The sequence below is a fragment of the Heptranchias perlo genome, chromosome 23, assembly GCF_035084215.1.
Source record: "Heptranchias perlo isolate sHepPer1 chromosome 23, sHepPer1.hap1, whole genome shotgun sequence".
Classification (NCBI taxonomy): Eukaryota; Metazoa; Chordata; class Chondrichthyes; order Hexanchiformes; family Hexanchidae; genus Heptranchias; species Heptranchias perlo.
The window spans coordinates 44,552,583-44,571,602 of NC_090347.1; the positions used below are offsets into that span (position 1 = coordinate 44,552,583).

General features: G+C 50.8%; 1 protein-coding gene across 7 annotated transcripts in view; it reads left to right on the forward strand.

Moving 5' to 3' along the window:
• Positions 1-19,020, forward strand: part of LOC137341292 (protein HID1) — a 186,191-nt gene that overhangs the window by 795 nt on the left and 166,376 nt on the right. The gene's annotated exons all lie outside the window — the stretch shown is intronic.

Below are 19,020 nucleotides of genomic sequence, written 5' to 3' on the forward strand. Positions count from 1 at the left end.
TCCCCCCCCCCCCCCCCAACCCATCATCTCCCCCCCCCCCCCCCCCCATCATCATCTCCCCCCCCCCCCATCATCATCTCCCCCCCCCATCGTCCCCCCCCCCCCATCATCACTCCCCCCCCCCCCCCCATCATCATCTCCCCCCCCCCCCATCATCATCTCCCCCCCCCATCATCATCTCCCCCCCCCCCCCCCATCATCATCTCCCCCCCCCCCCCCATCATCATCTCCCCCCCCCCCCCCCATCATCATCTCCCCCCCCCCCCCCATCATCATCTCCCCCCCCCCCCCCCCTCATCATCTCCCCCCCCCCCCACCTCATCATCTCCCCCCCCCCCCCCTCATCATCATCTCCCCCCCCCCCCCCCCTCATCATCATCTCCCCCCCCCCCCCCCTCATCATCATCTCCCCCCCCCCCCTCCCTCATCATCATCTCCCCCCCCCCCTCCCTCATCATCTCCCCCCCCCCCCCACCTCCCCCTCATCATCATCTCCCCCCCCCCCCCTCATCATCATCTCCCCCCCCCCCCTCATCATCATCTCCCCCCCCCCCTCATCATCATCTCCCCCCCCCCTCATCATCTCCCCCCCCCCCTCATCATCATCTCCCCCCCCCCTCATCATCATCCCCCCCCCCCCTACATCTCCCCCCCCCCCCTATCATCTCCCCCCCCCCCCTATCATCTCCCCCCCCCCTATCATCTCCCCCCCCTATCAACTCCCCCCCCAATCATCTCCCCCCCCCCTATCATCTCCCCCCCCTATCATCCCCCCCCCCCTATCATCTCCCCCCCCCCCTATCATCTCCCCCCCCCCCCTATCATCTCCCCCCCCCCCTATCATCTCCCCCCCCCCCCCTCATCCCCCCCCCCCTATCATCTCCCCCCCCCCCTATCATCTCCCCCCCCCCCCTATCATCTCCCCCCCCCCCCCTATCATCTCCCCCCCTCCCCTATCATCTCCCCCCCCTCCCCTATCATCTCCCCCCCCTCCCCTATCATCTCCCCCCCTCCCCTATCATCTCCCCCCCCTCTATCATCATCTCCCCCCCCCCTATCATCTTCCCCCCCCCCCTATCATCTCCCCCCCCCCCCTATCATCTCCCCCCCCCCCCTATCATCTCCCCCCCCCCCTATCATCTCCCCCCCCCCCCTATCATCTCCCCCCCCCCTATCATCTCCCCCCCCCCTATCATCTCCCCCCCCCCCCCTATCATCTCCCCCCCCCCCCTATCATCTCCCCCCCCCCCTATCATCTCCCCCCCCCCCCATCATCTCCCCCCCCCCTATCATCTCCCCCCCCCTATCATCTCCCCCCCCTATCATCCCCTCCCCCCCCCTCCCCCCCCCTATCATCTCCCCCCCCCCACCCCCCCCCCTATCATCTCCCCCACCCCCCCCCATCATCTCCCCCCCCATCATCTCCCCCCCCATCATCTCCCCCCCCCCCATCATCTCCCCCCCCCCCCATCATCTCCCCCATCCCCCCCCCATCATCTCCCCCACCCCCCCCCCCATCATCTCCCCCCATCCCCCCCCCATCATCTCCCCCCCCATCATCTCCCCCCCATCATCTCCCCCCCCATCATCTCCCCCCCCATCATCCCCCCCCCCCCATCATCTCCCCCACCCCCCCCCCATCATCTCCCCCATCCCCCCCCATCATCTCCCCCACCCCCCCCCCCCATCATCTCCCCCCCCCCATCATCTCCCCCCCCCCCCATCATCTCCCCCCCCCCCCCATCATCTCCCCCCCCCCATCATCTCCCCCCCATCATCTCCCCCACCCCCCTTCCCCCCCATCATCTCCCCCACCCCCCCCCATCATCTCCCCCCCCCATCAACACCCCCCCATCATCTCCCCCACCCCCCCCCCATCAATCCCCCCCCCCCAACACTCCCCCCCCCATCATCACCCCCCCCCATCATCTCCCCCCCCCATCATCTCCCCCCCCCCATCATCTCCCCCCCCCCCATCATCCCCCCCCCCCCATCATCTCCCCCCCCCCCATCATCACCCCCCCCCCCCATCATCTCCCCCAACCCCCCCCACATCTCCCCCCACCCACCCCCATCACTCCCCCCACCCACCCCCATCATCTCCCCACACCCCCCCCAACATCTCCCCCACCCCCCCATCACGCCCCCCCCCCCATCATCTCCCCCAACACCCCCCCATCATCTCCCCAACCCCCCCCCAACATCTCCCCCACCCCCCCCATCATCTCCCCCCACCCCCCCCATCATCTCCCCACCCCCCCCCATCATCTCCCCCACCCCCCCCATCATCTCCCCCAACCCCCCCCATCATCTCCCCCACCCCCCCCCCCATCACATCCCCCACCCCCCCCCACATCTCCCCCACCCCCCATCATCTCCCCCACCCCCCCCATCATCTCCCCACCCCCCCCATCACTCCCCCCACCCCCCCCATCATCTCCCACCCCCCCATCACTCCCCCACCCCCCCCCATCAACTCCCCCACCCCCCCCATCATCTCCCCCACCCCCCCCATCATCTCCCCCCCCCCCCCAACATCTCCCCCCCCCATCATCTCCCCCACACCCCCCCCATCATCTCCCCCCCCCATCATCTCCCCCCCCCATCATCTCCCCCCCCCATGATCTCCCCCCCCCCCATCATCTCCCCCCCCCCCCATCATCTCCCCCCCCCCATCATCTCCCCCCCCCCCATCATCTCCCCCCCCTTACACTCCCCCCCCACATCTCCCCCCCCCCCATCATCTCCCCCCCACCACATCTCCCCCCCCCCCCACACCCCCCCCCCCCATCATCTCCCCCCCCCCCCCATCATCTCTCCCCCCCCCCCACATCCCCCCCCCCCCATCCCCCCCCCCCCATCATCTCCCCCCCCCATCATCTCCCCCCCCCCATCATCTCCCCCCCCCCCCATCATCTCCCCCCCCCCCATCATCTCCCCCCCCCCCCATCATCTCCCCCCCCCCCATCATCTCCCCCCCCCCCCCCCATCATCTCCCCCCCCCCCCCATCATCTCCCCCCCCCCCATCATCTCCCCCCCCCCCCATCATCTCCCCCCCCCCCCCCATCATCTCCCCCCCATCATCTCCCCCCTCATCCTCCATCTCCCACCCCTCACCCCCATCTCCCACCCCTCACCCCCATCTCCCATCTCCTCCCCCCTCAATCATCTCCCCCCCCCTCAATCCCCCCATCTCCTCCCCCCCATCTCCTCCCCCCCATCTCCTCCCCCCATCTCCTCCCCCCATCTCCTCCCCCCCCTCAATCCCCCCATCTCCTCTCCCCCCCAATCCCCCATCTCCCCCCCAATCCCCCCATCTCCCAACCCCCCCCAATCCCCCCATCTCCCAACCCCTCCCCAATCCCCCCATCTCCCAACCCCTCATCACTCCTCAAACCCCCATCACCCCCCAAAACCATAGGAACGTAGGAACAGAGGAGCCATTTAGCCCCTCGAGCCTGTTCCGCCATTCAACGAGAAAATGGCTGAATCAGTGACCTAACTTTCTAGCCTTAGTTTCATATCACTAACCTTTGGTTAACAAAACTCTATCAATCTCAGATTTAAAATTAACAATTGAGCTAGCATCATCTGCCGTTTGCGAAGAGAGTTCCAAACTTCTACCACTCTTTGCGTGTGGAAGTGTTTCCTAACTTCACTCCTGAAAGTCCTGGTTATGTCCCCTGTCCCCCAGCCAGCAGAAATAGTTTCTCTCTATCTACCCTATCAGTTTCACTTAATATCTTGAAAACTTAGATCAAATTCACCCCTTAATCTTCTCAATTCCAGGGAATACAACCCTGGTTTGTGTAACCCCATCTCATCCCTCCATCATCCCCTCAAACCTCCCATCTCATCCCCTCAAACCTCCCATCTCATCCCCTCAAACCTCCCATCTCATCCCCTCAAACCTCCCATCTCATCCCCTCAAACCTCCCATCTCATCCCCTCAAACCTCCCATCTCATCCCCTCAAACCTCCCATCTCATCCCCTCAAACCTCCCATCTCATCCCCTCAAACCTCCCATCTCATCCCCTCAAACCTCCCATCTCATCCTCCCCAATTCCCACTTCCCATGTGCTGCCACATTGCTCCGAGACCCGGGACCAGGGAGACCCTTTTTACTTTTAACCACACCATGTCTTCCCACTCAATTGCCCCTTGTTTCGGGGTTGTGGCCGGCTGCACAAGCCTCCCTGTGTGGGGAGATGGTGCCCCCCTCCCTACTCCCTGTCTCTATTTTTGCCTCAAGGCCACCTTCAGGGTTGGGTATGGTCTTCTCAAAGTGAACGGAGCAAGGGTCGGCCTCGACAATGGTCGCACTCTCGCCCCTGAGTCAGAAGGTCTTAGGTTCAAGTCTCACTCCAGAGATTCGAGCACAAAACCTAGGCTGACACTCCAGTGCAGTATTGAGGGAGTGCTGCACTGTTGGAAGTGCCGTCTTTCGGATGAGACGTTAAACTGAGGACCCGTTTACTCCCTCAGGTGAACAGAAAAGACCCCACGGCACTATTTCGCAGAAGAGCAGGGGAGTTCTCCCTGGCTGAAATTTATCCCTCAACCAACATCACTAAAACAAATTATCTGGTCATTTATCTCATTGCTGTTTGTGGGATCTTGCTGTTTGCAAATTAGCTGCTTTGTTTCCTACATTACAACAGTGACTACCCTTCAAAAGTACTTAATTGGCTGTAATTGGGACGTCCTGAGGTCGTTCTTTTTTTAAACATTAACCTGCTTATCTCATATTTCTACCTTGTTTTTTTCCATTGCCGATGCTGAATAGTCATCTCACCTTTCTTTAGTATTCAGATTGGTGATATTTCCAGTTTTTTTTTCAGCCCTGTCTGAATGCCTAGTATGTAATAATAGAGCAGCTGTCGGAGGATGCTGTACACGTGCAGAGTATACAGCATCCTCTGATGTGCCACGTAGATTCAGTCTGTTTGCTATGACATAATAAATAAACTGTTCACTGTGTAAATGTGTGTCCACACCGTATGTATTTAGTTGGTATTGAACAAGGTTGTTGCTGGGATTTCAGTTTGAAGTAACTGGTGTGTGAAACTTTCACACTGTGTCAAGTTGAATTGTGAAAAGCACTCACAGCACAGCTATAGATTCTGCCCTTCCAAACTTGAATCATGCCTTGAGAGAGCATTTTGAGCTGTATAACACTGGGGTACAGTACTGGTGGGTACAGGTCTGTCACTGTATAACACTGGAGTACAGTACTGGTGGGTACAGGTCTGTCACTGTATAACACTGGGGTACAGTACTGGTGGGTACAGGTCTGTCACGGTATAACACTGGGGTACAGTACTGGTGGGTACAGGTCTGTCACTGTATAACACTGGGGTACAGTACTGGTGGGTACAGGTCTGTCACTGTATAACACTGGGGTACAGTCCTGGTGGGTACAGGTCTGTCACTATAACAATGGGGTACAGTACTGGTGGGTACAGGTCTATCACTGTATAATACTGTGGTACAGTACTGGTGGGTACAGTACTGGTCTGTCACTGTATAATACTGTGGTACAGTACTGGTGAGTCAGATCTGTCACTATAATACTGGGGTACAGTACTGGTCTGTCACTGTATAACACGGGTACAGTACTGGAGGGTACTGGTCTGTCGCTGTATAATACTGGGGTACAGTACTGGTCTGTCACTGATTAATACTGGGGTACAGTACTGGTGGGTACAGTACTGGAGGGTACAGGTCTGTCATTATTATACTGGTGGGTACAGGTCTGGTGGGTACAGGTCTGGTGGGTACAGGTCTGGTGGGTACAGGTCTGGTGGGTACAGTACTGGAGGGTACAGGTCTGTCACTATAATACTGGGGTACAGTACTGGTCTGTCACTGTATAATACTGGGGTACAGTACTGGTCTGTCACTGTATAATACTGGGGTACAGTACTGGTGGGTACAGGTCTGTCACTGTATAACACTGGGGTACAGTACTGGTCTGTCATTGTATAATACTGGGGTACAGTACTGGTGGGTACAGGTCTGTCACTGTATAACACTGGGGTACAGTACTGGTCTGTCACTGTATAATACTGGGGTACAGTACTGGTGGGTACAGGTCTGTCACTGTATAACACTGGGGTACAGTACTGGTCTGTCACTGTATAATACTGGGGTACAGTACTGGTGGGTACAGGTCTGTCACTGTATAACACTGGGGTACAGTACTGGTGGGCACAGGTCTGTCACTGTATAACACTGGGGTACAGTACTGGTGGGTACAGGTCTGTCACTGTATAACACTGGGGTACAGTACTGGTGGGCACAGGTCTGTCACTGTATAACACGGGTACAGTACTGGTGGGTACAGGTCTGTCACTGTATAACACTGGGGTACAGTACTGGTGGGTACAGGTCTGTCACTGTATAACACTGGGGTACAGTACTGGTGGGCACAGGTCTGTCACTGTATAACACTGGGGTACAGGTCTGTCACTGTATAACACTGGGGTACAGTACTGGTGGGTACAGGTCTGTCACTGTATAACACTGGGGTACAGTACTGGTGGGTACAGGTCTGTCACTGTATAACACTGGGGTACAGTACTGGTGGGTACAGGTCTGTCCCTGTATAACACTGGGGTACAGTACTGGTGGGTACAGGTCTGTCACTGTATAACACTGGGGTACAGTACTGGTGGGTACAGGTCTGTCCCTGTATAACACTGGGGTACAGTACTGGTGGGTACAGGTCTGTCCCTGTATAACACTGGGGTACAGTACTGGTGGGTACAGGTCTGTCGCTGGTCGAGGGAGCAGGATCAATCTGGTGAATGGAAGATATTGCGGGGTTTGTCCAAAAGTTCACTGGGAAATGCACTCGGTCAGTGCAGTGGAAGATCCTGACTTGAATTGCTAGTCTGTCTGGATTGGCTGATCTGAGCTGTGCCTGCAGTAGGCTTCCTACCATTGGCTTCAGTGCCTATGGGTTGAGGAGCAGGCCATTTCTGTGGGGTTCCTGCGCTGTGGTCCCGGTGGAAAGGGCATGTCTTTGAGTAGCGCATGAGGGTTCGATCGGAATTGGTCGTGATAATGCCGCACTGTCTTGCAGTCGAGCGGCCTGTTGATCTGTCGCTCTGCAAACATGAAAATACTTGAGGGGGTCTCGCTGCCCACCGAGCTGTACCCCGGTAAGAAGCTGTACCCCGGTAAGAAGCTGTACCCCGGTAAGAAGCTGTACCCCGGTAAGAAGCTGTACCCCGGTAAGAAGCTGTACCCCGGTAAGAAGCTGTACCCCGGTAAGAAGCTGTACCCCGGTAAGAAGCTGTACCCCAGTAAGAAGCTGTACCCCAGCAGGGAATACAAGAGGGAGAAAGAAGGAAGACTGTTTGCACAGTATTAACAAGTAGCTAAGTGTGATTTTCTTTTACTGTAAGGTTTTGAGATGAAACATTTCTCGATTGGTATTCTCACCAGAGGTTGCTGATCTGACCTCCGTTGCTCCCCTGTGTTCAGTGACACGGCCGAGAAACTGATATCAGTTTGTGCAAATTTCTCGTCACTCCGAGGGCCCAAAATGGCAGCTCTTTACTAATGAGAAGGAGCCTTTAACTTGAGATATTTCCTGCGAGTTAGGAACTTGAATGAATCACTTGTTTACTTGAATAATATGGAGACGGTACATTTACAGTACCCCTCCCTTGACTGGGAGTGACCTGAAAGCAGTAATTTAGCCTCCGAGCTCGGCTGATGTTAACAGGCCTCGTCAGCCTCACTTAGGGTGTCATCAGATTCACCTGATTAAACCGAGTGGATAATAAGGAATGTTTGTGGTAATTAATTAAGCTATTGAGATTATTTATTCATTAACGAGGCCTAGTGAGGGGCCGAGGCCTACAGTGCAGGGCACTGGCAAGGCTAAAGAGAGTAAAAGAGGAAAAAAACAATGTGCATTAGGAGTTAATTATTGTGACCAGGAGTGAAACTGCTTTTAATTTAACTCCTTCTGTTCCGTGACAGAATTAACCTCAGAATATTTAATTTCTGTCACAACAACTTTTATCCTCAACAACTGTCAAGTCAAATGGGTTCTGTCGAAGGGTCATAGACCGAAAATGTTAACCGTACCCTTCCCATCTTCTGATCTGCTGAGTGTTTCCAGCATTTTCTATTTTTAGAACTGTTAACTCCAGTCCGCCCAAGACTCGAATCCTGCTCCCATATTTGGAGAGGCTTCTAACGCAGGATACAGGAAAAAAGTTGGGTTTGAAAAGCCCAGTAGATGGTTAGAGAAAGGGAAGACCAAGAGCCCTCGGCTTTGAGGAGCTGGGAAATTACATAGAATTTACAGCACAGAAACAGGCCACTCGGCCCAACGGGTCTATGCTGGTGTTTATGCTCCACACAAGCCTCCTCCTGCCTTACTTTATCTAACCCTATCAGTGTAACCTTCTAAATTAGAAAGACTGAATTAGAGTGGGAGGTGATGCATTGATAATGCAGGAAAGAGGAAATGTGTGGGGTGGCGTATTTGGAGTTTAAGAGGAACAAGATAAGGAGATTCTGAGGAGCATTGACCAAAATAGAATGGATAATCAAGAGACAAGAAAGGCTGCGACAGAAACAGATCAGAGGGGAGAGCTGAGAGAAGGATGGGGCTATCAGTTGACAGATTTTTCCTTGTATCCTGTCTAACAGTTTTTAGAAGAGCCTCCCAGATATGAGGGAGAGATTTGAGTCTTGGGCAGACTTGAGTTGACAGTTATTGAGGGCAAAAGGCGTTGTGACAAAAATGAAGCATTTTGTCTGAGGTTTGCCTGGGAAGGTTAGGGTTAACGTTTCTGGTTTATGATCCTTCGACAGAACCTGGTTGAGCTGACAGTTGTTGCGACAGAAATTAAACGTTTCTGTCTGAGGTTCAGATTGTTATTGCTTTCTTCAATTGTGTCACGGGGAGGGTTTAAACTAATTTGGCAGGGGGATGGGCACCAGGATGTAGCATTAGAAAGGAGAAACAACATGCACAAGGGTTTGGGAGAGACAGACAGCACTAGAGTAAGAAATAGTACAGTATTAGGTGGGGTTAGACTAAGAGAGAAGAACTAAGATAGCACAAAGCGTGGTAAATAAGGTTGGTGAACTGCAGGCGCAAATAGCCACATGGGAATATGACGGAGTAGCGATAACAGAGATCTGGCTCAAAAAAGGGCAGGATTCCTAAATATTCCTAAATATTCTTAGATACAAGGTGTTCAGGAAAGATAAGGAAGGAAAAAAAGGAGGGAGGGTGGCAGTATTGATTTAAGGAGAATATTGCAGTGCTGGAGAGAGAGAATGTTCTTGAGGGGTCAAGGGCAGAATCTATTTGGTTAGAGTTAAGAAACAATAGAGGTGCCGCTACAATACTGGGTGTATTCTATAGGCCACCAACTAGTGGGAAGGATATAGAGGAGCAAATTTGCAGGGAAATTACAGCGAAGTGCAAGAGCCATAGAGTAGTGATAATGGGGGACTTCAACTATCCAAATATAGACTGGGATAGTAATAGTGTAAAGGGCAAAGAGGGGGAGGAATTTCTGAAGTGTGTTCAGGAGAACTTTCTTGATCAGTATGTTTCCGGCCCAACGAGGAAGGAGGCATTGCTGGATCTGGTTCTGGGGAATGAGTTGGGTCAAGTGGAGCGAGTGTCAGTGGGGGAGCATTTAGGGAACTGTGATAGTATCATAAGGTTTAGATCAGTTATGGAAAAGGACAAGGAGCAATCTAGAGTAAAAATAGTTAATTGGAGAAGGGCCACTTTCAGTGGGTTGAGAACAGATCTGGCCCGGGTAAATTGGAATCAAAGATTGGCAGGCAAAACTGTAATCGAACAATGGGCGGCCTTTAAAGAGGAGATGGTTCGGGTACAGTCTAGGTACATTCCCTCGAGGGGGAAAGATAGGGCAACCAAAGCCAGAGCTCCCTGGATGACAAAAGAGATGGAGAGTAGGATGAAACAGAAAAAGGGGCGTATGACAGATGTCAGGTTGATAATACAAGTGAGAACCAGGCTGAATATAGAAAGTACAGAGGAGAAGTGAAAAAGGAAATAAGAGGGGCAAAGAGAGAGTATGAGAATAGATTGGCGGCCAACATAAAAGGGAATCCAAAAATTTTTTTTTTCGGCATATAAATAGTAAACGGGTAGTAAGTGGAGAGATGGGACCGATTAGCGACCAAAAAGGAGATCTACGCTTGGAGGCAGAGGGCATGGCTGAGGTACTAAATGAGTACTTTGCATCTGTCTTTACCGAGGAAGGAGATGCTGCCAAAGTCACAGTAAAAGAGGAGGTAGTTGAGATACTGGATGGGCTAAAAATTGATAAAGAGGAGGTACTAGAAAGGCTAACTGTACTTAAAGTAGATAAGTCACCTGGTCCAGATGGGATGCATCCTAGGTTGCTGAGGGAAGTCAGGGTGGAAATTGCAGAGTTGCTGGCCATAATCTTCCAAACATCCTTAGATACGGGGGTGGTGTCAGAGGACTGGAGAATTGCAAATGTCACACCCTTGTCCAAAAAAGGGTGTAAGGATAAACCCAGCAACTACAGGCCAGTCAGTTTAACCTCAGTGATGGGGAAGCTTTTAGAAACGATAATCTGGGACAAAATTAATAGTCACTTGCACAAGTGTGGATTAATTAAGGAAAGCCAGCACGGATTTATTAAAGGCAAATCGTGTTTAACTAACTTGATAGAGTTTTTTGATGAGGTAACAGAGAGGGTTGATGAGGGCAATGTGGTTGATGCTGTGTATATGGACTTTTCAAAGAGCTTTTGATAAAGTGCCGCATAATAGGCTTGTCAGCAAAATTGAAGCCCATGGAATAAAAGGGGGAGTGGCAGCATGGATACAAAATTGGCTAAGTGACAGGAAACAGAGAGTAGTGGTGAATGGTTTTTCGGTCTGGAGGGAGGTGTACAGTGGTGTTCCCCAGGGGTCGGTACTAGGATCACTTTTTCTTGATATATATTAATGACTTGGACTTGGGTGTACAGGGCACAATTTCAAAATTTGCAGATGACACAAAACTTGGAAGGGTAGTAAACAGTGAGGAGGATAGTGATAGACTTCAAGAGGATATAGACAGGCTGGTAGAATGGGTGGACACATGGCAGATGAAATTTAACACAGAGAAGTGTGAAGCGATACATTTTGGCAGGGAGACCGAGGAGAGGCAATATAAACTAAATGGTACAATTCTAAAGGAGGTGCAGGAACAGAGAGACCTGGGGGTATATGTGCACAAATCTTTGAAGGTTGAGAAAGCGGTTAAAAAAGCAAACGGGATCCTGGGCTTTATAAATAGAGGCATAGAATACAAAAGCAAGGAGGTTATGTTGAACCTTTATAAAACACTGGTTCGGCCACAACTGGAGTATTGTGTCCAATTCTGGGCACCACTCTTCAGGAAAGATAGGAAGGCCTTAGAGAGGGTGCAGGGGAGATTTACTCGAATGGCTCCAGGAATGAGGGACTTCAGTTACGTGGACAGACTGGAGAAGCTGGGGTTGTTCTCCTTAAAGCAGAGAAGGTTGAGAGGAGATTTGATAGAAATGTTCAAAATCATGAAGGGTTTAGATAAAGTAAATAAAGAGAAACTGTTCCCATTGGTGGAAGGGTTGAGAACCAGAGGACACAGATTTAAGGTGATTGGCAAAAGAACCACAGAATCATAGAAAGGTTACAGCATGGAAGGAGGTCATTCGGCCCATCGAATCTACGCCAATCGACCAAAGACAGCATGAGGAAAATCTTTTTTATGCAGTGAGTAGTCATGATCTGAAATACGCTGCCTGAAAGGGTGGTGGAAGCAGATTCAATCATGGCTTTCAAAAAGGAATTGGATAAATAATTGAAGGGAAAAAATTTGCAGGGCTACAGGGAATGAGCAGTGAAATGGGACTAAATGGATTGCTCTTACAAAAAGCCGGCATGGGTTCAATGGGCCGAATAGCCTCCTTCTGTGCTGTAACCAGTCTATGATTCTATGGTGTGAGCTTCTTTCATTATGTCGTGGTACAGGAGGGGTTAAATTAAAACCAGCTTCACTCACACAAATCACGGCTGTAGAACCATAGACCTGTACAACCCAGACGGAGGCCGTTGGGCCCATTGTGTCTGTACCGGCTGTTTATCAGAGCAATCCAAAACTAATCCCACTGCCCCACTCCCTCCCCATAGCCCTGTATCAATCCAAAACTAATCCCACTGCCCCACTCCCTCCCCATAGTCCTGTATCAATCCAAAACTAATCCCACTGCCCCACTCCCTCCCCATAGCCCTGTATCAATCCAAAACTAATCCCACTGCCCCACTCTCTCCCCATAGTCCTGGAACAATCCAAAACTAATCCCACTGCCCCACTCCCTCCCCATAGTCCTGTATCAATCCAAAACTAATCCCACTGCCCCACTCTCTCCCCATAGCCCAGTATCAATCCAAAACTAATCCCACTGCCCCACTCTCTCCCCATAGCCCAGTATCAATCCAAAACTAATCCCACTGCCCCACTCTCTCCCCATAGCCCAGTATCAATCCAAAACTAATCCCACTGCCCCACTCTCTCCCCATAGCCCAGTATCAATCCAAAACTAATCCCACTGCCCCACTCTCTCCCCATAGCCCAGTATCAATCCAAAACTAATCCCACTGCCCCACTCTATCCTCATAGCCCTGTATCAATCCAAAACTAATCCCACTGCCCCACTCCCTCCCCATAGCCCTGTATCAATCCAAAACTAATCCCACTGCCCCGCTCTCTCCCCATAGCCCTGTATCAATCCAAAACTAATCGCACTGCCCCCTCTCTCCCCATAGCCCTGTATCAATCCAAAACTAATCCCACTGCCCCACTCTCTCCCCATAGCCCTGTATCAATCCAAAACTAATCGCACTGCCCCCTCTCTCCCCATAGTCCTGTATCAATCCAAAACTAATCCCACTGCCCCACCCTCTCCCCATAGCCCTGTATCAATCCAAAACTAATCGCACTGCCCCCTCTCTCCCCATAGTCCTGTATCAATCCAAAACTAATCCCACTGCCCCACTCTATCCCCATAGTCCTATATCAATCCCAAACTAATCCCACCGCCCACTCTCTCCCCATAGCCCTGTATCAATCCCAAACTAATCCCACTGCCCCACTCTATCCCCATAGTCCTATATCAATCCAAAACTAATCCCACTGCCCCACCCTCTCCCCATAGCCCTGTATCAATCCAAAACTAAATGTAGTGGTGCTTCAATTTTAAAAAGTTGTTCTCGGAATGTTGTTGACAACAACAACAACTACTTATATTTATACAGTGCCTTTAATGTAGTAAAACGTCCCAAGGTGCTTCACAGGAGTATTATCGAACAAAATTTGACACCGAGCCACATAAGCAGATATTAGGACAGGTGGTTACAAGCTTGGTCAAAGAGTAAGTTTTAAGGAGCTTCTGAAAGAAGAGAGGCGAAGAAGTTTAGGGAGGGAATTAGGGCCTAGGGCCTAGGCAGCTGAAGGCACGGCCGCCAATGGTGGAGCGATTAAAATCAAGGATGTGCAATAGGCCAGAAATGGAGGAACGCAGAGATTTCGGTGCATTGTAGGGCTGGAGAAGGTTATAGAGTTAGGGAGGAGCGAGGCCATGGAGGGATTTGAACACAAGGATGAGAATTTTAAAATTGAGGCGCTCCCAGACCGGGAGCCAATTTAGGACACTGGCAAGGCCCACCCATTTATTGCCTAGCTCTAGTTTCACTGACAAGGTGGTAGTGCCTGCTTTAACCGCTGCACTCCTTATGCTGGTGGTGTTAGGTATGGAATTTTGGGACATTGACTCAATGATGATGAGGGAACGAGGATATTTGCCCTGGTAAGGATGGTGTTCCCATGACAATGTTCTTCTTGGTGATAGAGGTCACAGCTGGGAGGTGCTGTTGAAATAACCTTGGTGAGTCGGGTACGGTAGCATAGTGGTTATGTTACTGGACTAGTAATCCAGAGACCTGGACTAATAATCCGGAGTCATGAGTTCAAATCCCGCCACGGCAGCTGGGGAATTTAAATTCAATTAATTAAATAAAATCTGGAATTAAAATACTGGTATCAGTAATGGTGGCCATGAAACTACTGGATTGCTGTAATAACCCATCTGGTTCACTAATGTCCTTTAGGGAAGGAAACCTGCCGTCCTTACCCGGTCTGGCCTATATGTGACTCCAGACCCACAGCAATGTGGTTGATTCTTAACTGCCCTCTGAAATGGCCTAGGAAGCCACTCAGTTGTAAAATCTCGCTAAAAAAAGTAACTATAAGAATAAAATCGGATGGACCACCTGGCATCAGACCACTATGCACCGGACACGACAAAGGCAAACCAAGCCCAGTCGACCCTACAAAGTCCTCCTCACCAACATCTGGGGACGTGTACCATTCCTTCATCATCACTGGGTCAAAATCCTGGAACTCCCTTCCTAACGGCACTGTGGGAGAACCTTCACCACACAGACTGCAGTGGTTCAAGAAAGCGGCTCACCACCACCTTCTCAAGGGCAATTAGGGATAGGCAATAAATGCTGGCCTTGCCCACATCCCATGAACGAATAAAAAAAAAAGTTTTTGCAGTCCATCCTGTAGTTAGTACAAGATTTGGGAATTGTCCCTATAGATTGGAAAATTGCAAATGTAAGTCCATTATTTAAGAAGGGTGAGAGTGAGAAACCAGGAAATTATAGACCTGTTAGACTAACATCTGTTGTGGGGAAGTTATTGGAATCTATAATTAAGGACACAGTGACTGAGCACTTAGAGAAATTTGAGCTGATTAGAGAGAACCAACATGGATTTGTAAAGGGTAGGTCATGTCTAACGAACCTAATTGAATTTTTTGAGGCAGTTACTAAAGTAGTAGTCAGGGGAATTTTTTTTAATTAAGCGATTCCACAACCAACGGATCAGATCAAAGCTCTGCAGTCCTGCCACATCCAGTCGTGAATGGTGGTGGACAATTAAACGACTAACGGGAGGAGGAGGCTCTGCAAACATCCCCATCCTCAATGATGGCGGAGTCCAGCACGTGAGTGCAAAAGACAAGGCTGAAGCGTTTGCAACCATCTTCAGCCAGAAGTGCCGAGTGGATGATCCATCTCGGCCTCCTCCCGATATCCCCACCATCACGGAAGCCAGTCTTCGGTCAATTCGATTCACTCCATGTGATATCAAGAAACGGCTGAGTGCACTGGATACAGCAAAGGCTATGGGCCCCGACAACATCCCAGCTGTAGTGCTGAAGACTTGTGCTCCAGAACTAGCTGCGCCTCTAGCCAAGCTGTTCCAGTACAGCTACAATACTGTCCACAAAAAGCAGGACAAATCCAATCCGGCCAATTACCGCCCCATCAGTCTACTCTCAATCATCAGCAAAGTGATGGAAGGTGTCATCGACAGTGCTATCAAGCGGCACTTACCAATAACCTGCTCACCGATGTTCAGTTTGGGTTCCGCCAGGACCACTCGGCTCCAGACCTCATTACGGCCTTGGTCCAAACATGGACAAAAGAGCTGAATTTCAGAGGTGAGGTGAGAGTGACTGCCCTTGACATCAAGGCAGCATTTGACCGAGTGTGGCACCAAGGAGCCCGAGTAAAATTGAAGTCAATGGGAATCAGGGGGAAAACTCTCCAGTGGCTGGAGTCATACCTAGCACAAAGGAAGATGGTAGTGGTTGTTGGAGGCCAATCATCTCAGCCCCAGGACATTGCTGCAGGAGTTCCTCAAGGCAGTGTTCTAGGCCCAACCATCTTCAGCTGCTTCATCAATGACCTTCCCTCCATCAAAAGGTCAGAAATGGGGATGTTCGCTGATGATTGCACAGTGTTCAGTTCCATTCGCAACCCCTCAGATAATGAAGCAGTCCGAGCCTGCATGCAGCAAGACCTGGACAACATCCAGGCTTGGGCTCATAAGTGGCAAGTAACATTCACGCCAGATAAGTGCCAGGCAATGACCATCTCCAACAAGATAGAGTCTAACCACCTCCCCATGACATTCAACGGCATTACCATCGCCGAATCCCCCACCATCAACATCCTGGGGGTCACCATTGATCAGAAACTTAACTGGACCAGCCATATAAATACTGTGGCTACGAGAGCAGGTCAGAGGCTGGGTATTCTGCGGCGAGTGACTCACCTCCTGACTCCCCAAAGCCTTTCCACCATCTACAAGGCACAAGTCAGGAGTGTGATGGAATATTCTCCACTTGCTTGGATGAGTGCAGCTCCAACAACACTCAAGAAGCTCGACACCATCCAAGATAAAGCAGCCCACTTGATTGGCATCCCATCCACCACCCTAAACATTCACTCCCTTCACCACCGGCGCACTGTGGCTGCAGTGTGTACCATCCACAGGATGCACTGCAGCAACTCGCCAAGGCTTCTTCGACAGCACCTCCCAAACCCGCGACCTCTACCACCCAGAAGGACAAGAGCAGCAGGCACATGGGAACAACACCACCTGCACGTTCCCCTCCAAGTCACACACCATCTCGACTTGGAAATATATCGCCGTTCCTTCATTGTCGCTGGGTCAAAATCCTGGAACTCCCTTCCTAACAGCACTGTGGGAGAACCTTCACCACACGGACTGCAGCGGTTCAAGAAGGCGGCTCACCACCACCTTCTCGAGGGCAATTAGGGATGGGCAATAAATGCTGGCCTCGCCAGCGACGCCCACATCCCGTGAACGAATTTAAAAAAAACCCATCACCCCTGTGCTCTCTGACCTACGTTGGTCCAGCAACTTCTCAAATTAAAAATTCTCCTCCTTGTTTTTCAATCCCTCCATGACATCGCCCCTCCCTATCTCTGTAACCTTCCCCAGCCCTACAACCCTCCGAGATCCCTGCACTCCTCCAATTCTGGCCTCTTGCTCGTCCCCGATTTCCTTTACTCCACCATTGGCGGCTGTGCCTTCAGCTGCCTCGGCCCAAAGCTCTTGAATTCCCTCCCTAAACCTCTCCATCTCTCCACCTCTCCTCCTTTAAGACATTCCTTAAAACCAAGCTGTCTGACTAAGCTTTTGGTCACCTGTCCTACTATCTCCTTATGTGGCTCAGTGTCAAATTTTAGAATCATAGAAAGGTTACAGCACGGAAGGAGGCCATTTGGCCCATCGAGTCCGTGCCGGCTCTGTGCAAGAGCAATCCAGCTCGTCCCACTCCCCCACCCTATTTCCGTTGCCCTGCAAATTTTTTTCTTTCAAGTACTTATCCAGTTCCCTTTTGAAGGCCATGATTGAATCTGCCTCCACCACCCCCTCGGGCAGTGCATTCCAGATCATAACCACTCGCTGTGTAAAAAAGTTTTTCCTCATCTCACCTTTGGTTCTTTTGCCAATCACCTTACTTCTACGTCCTCTGGTCCTTGACCCTTCTGCCAATGGAAACAGTTTCTCTCTATCTACTCTGTCTAGACCCTTCATGATTTTGAATACCTCTCTCAAATCTCCTCTCAACCGTCTCTGTTCCAAGGAGAACAACCCCAGCTTCTCCAGTCTATCCACATAACTAAAGCCCCTCATCCCTGGAATCATTCTAGTCAATCTCTTCTGCACCCTCTCTAAGGCCTTCACATCTTTCCTAAAGTGCGGTGCCGACCAGTGTTTTATAAAGGTTCATCACGACTTACTTGCTTTTGTACTCTATGCCTCTATTTATAAAGCCCAGGATCCCTTATGCTTTTTTAACCGTTTTCTCAACCTGCCCTGCCACCTTCAACGATTGTGTACATATACCCTGTTTCTGTACCCCTTTTAGAATTGTGCCCTTTAGTTTATATTGCCTCTCCCCGTTCTTCCTACCAAAATGTATCACTTCATATTTTTCTGCGTTAAATTTCATCTGTCTCGTGCCCGCCCATGCCACCAGCCTGTCTATAACCCCTTGAAATCTATCACTGTTCACTACACTTCCAAGTTTTGTGTCATCTGCAGATTTGGAAATTGTGCCATGTACACCCAAGTCCAAGTCATTAATATATATCAGGAAAAGCAGTGGTCCCAATACCGACCCCTGGGGAACACCACTGTACACCTTCCTCTATTCCGAAAAACAGCTGTTCACCACTACTCTCTGTTTCCTGTTACTGAGCCAATTCTGTATCCATGCCACCACTGCCCCTTTTATTCCATGGGCTTCAATCTGGATGACAAGCCACTTTATCAAATGTCTTTTGAAAGTTCATATACACTACATCAACCGCATTGCCCTCATCTACCCTCTCCGTTACCTCATCAAAAAACTCTATTAAGTTGGTTAAACACGATTTGCCTTTAACAAATCCATGCTGGCTTTCCCTTATCAATCCACACTTGTTCAAGTGACTGTTAATTCTGTCTTGGATTATCGTTTCTAAAAGTTTCCCTACCACTGAGGTTAAACTGACTGGCCTGTAGTTGCTGGGTTTATCCTTGCACCCTTTTTTGAACATGCTCCTGTGAAGCGCCTTGGGGTGTTCTACTCCGTTAATTGCACTGTATAAATGCAAGTTGTTGTTGCTGGGCACCCGAACTGAGCTTCGCTATCCTTGAGTATTACTGAGATGCAGTATTGGGCGTCGAGCTCCCCTTAGTATTACTGAATACTAACGTCCCTCCCTTATTGTTATTGATATGCTGTGATGGGCATCAGTACTAAGACCCTCCTTTGTATCACTGTGATGTGTTGGGCATCAGTACTAAGACCCTCCTTTGTATCACTGTGATGTGTTGGGCATCAGTACTAAGACCCTCCTTTGTATTACTGTGATGTGTTGGGCATCAGTACTAAGACCCTCCTTTGTATCACTGTGATGTGTTGGGCGTCAGTACTAAGACCCTCCTTTGTATCACTGTGATGTGTTGGGCATCAGTACTAAGACCCTCCTTTGTATCACTGTGATGTGTTGGGCATCAGTACTAAGACCCTCCTTTGTATCACTGTGATGTGTTGGGCATCAGTACTAAGACCCTCCTTTG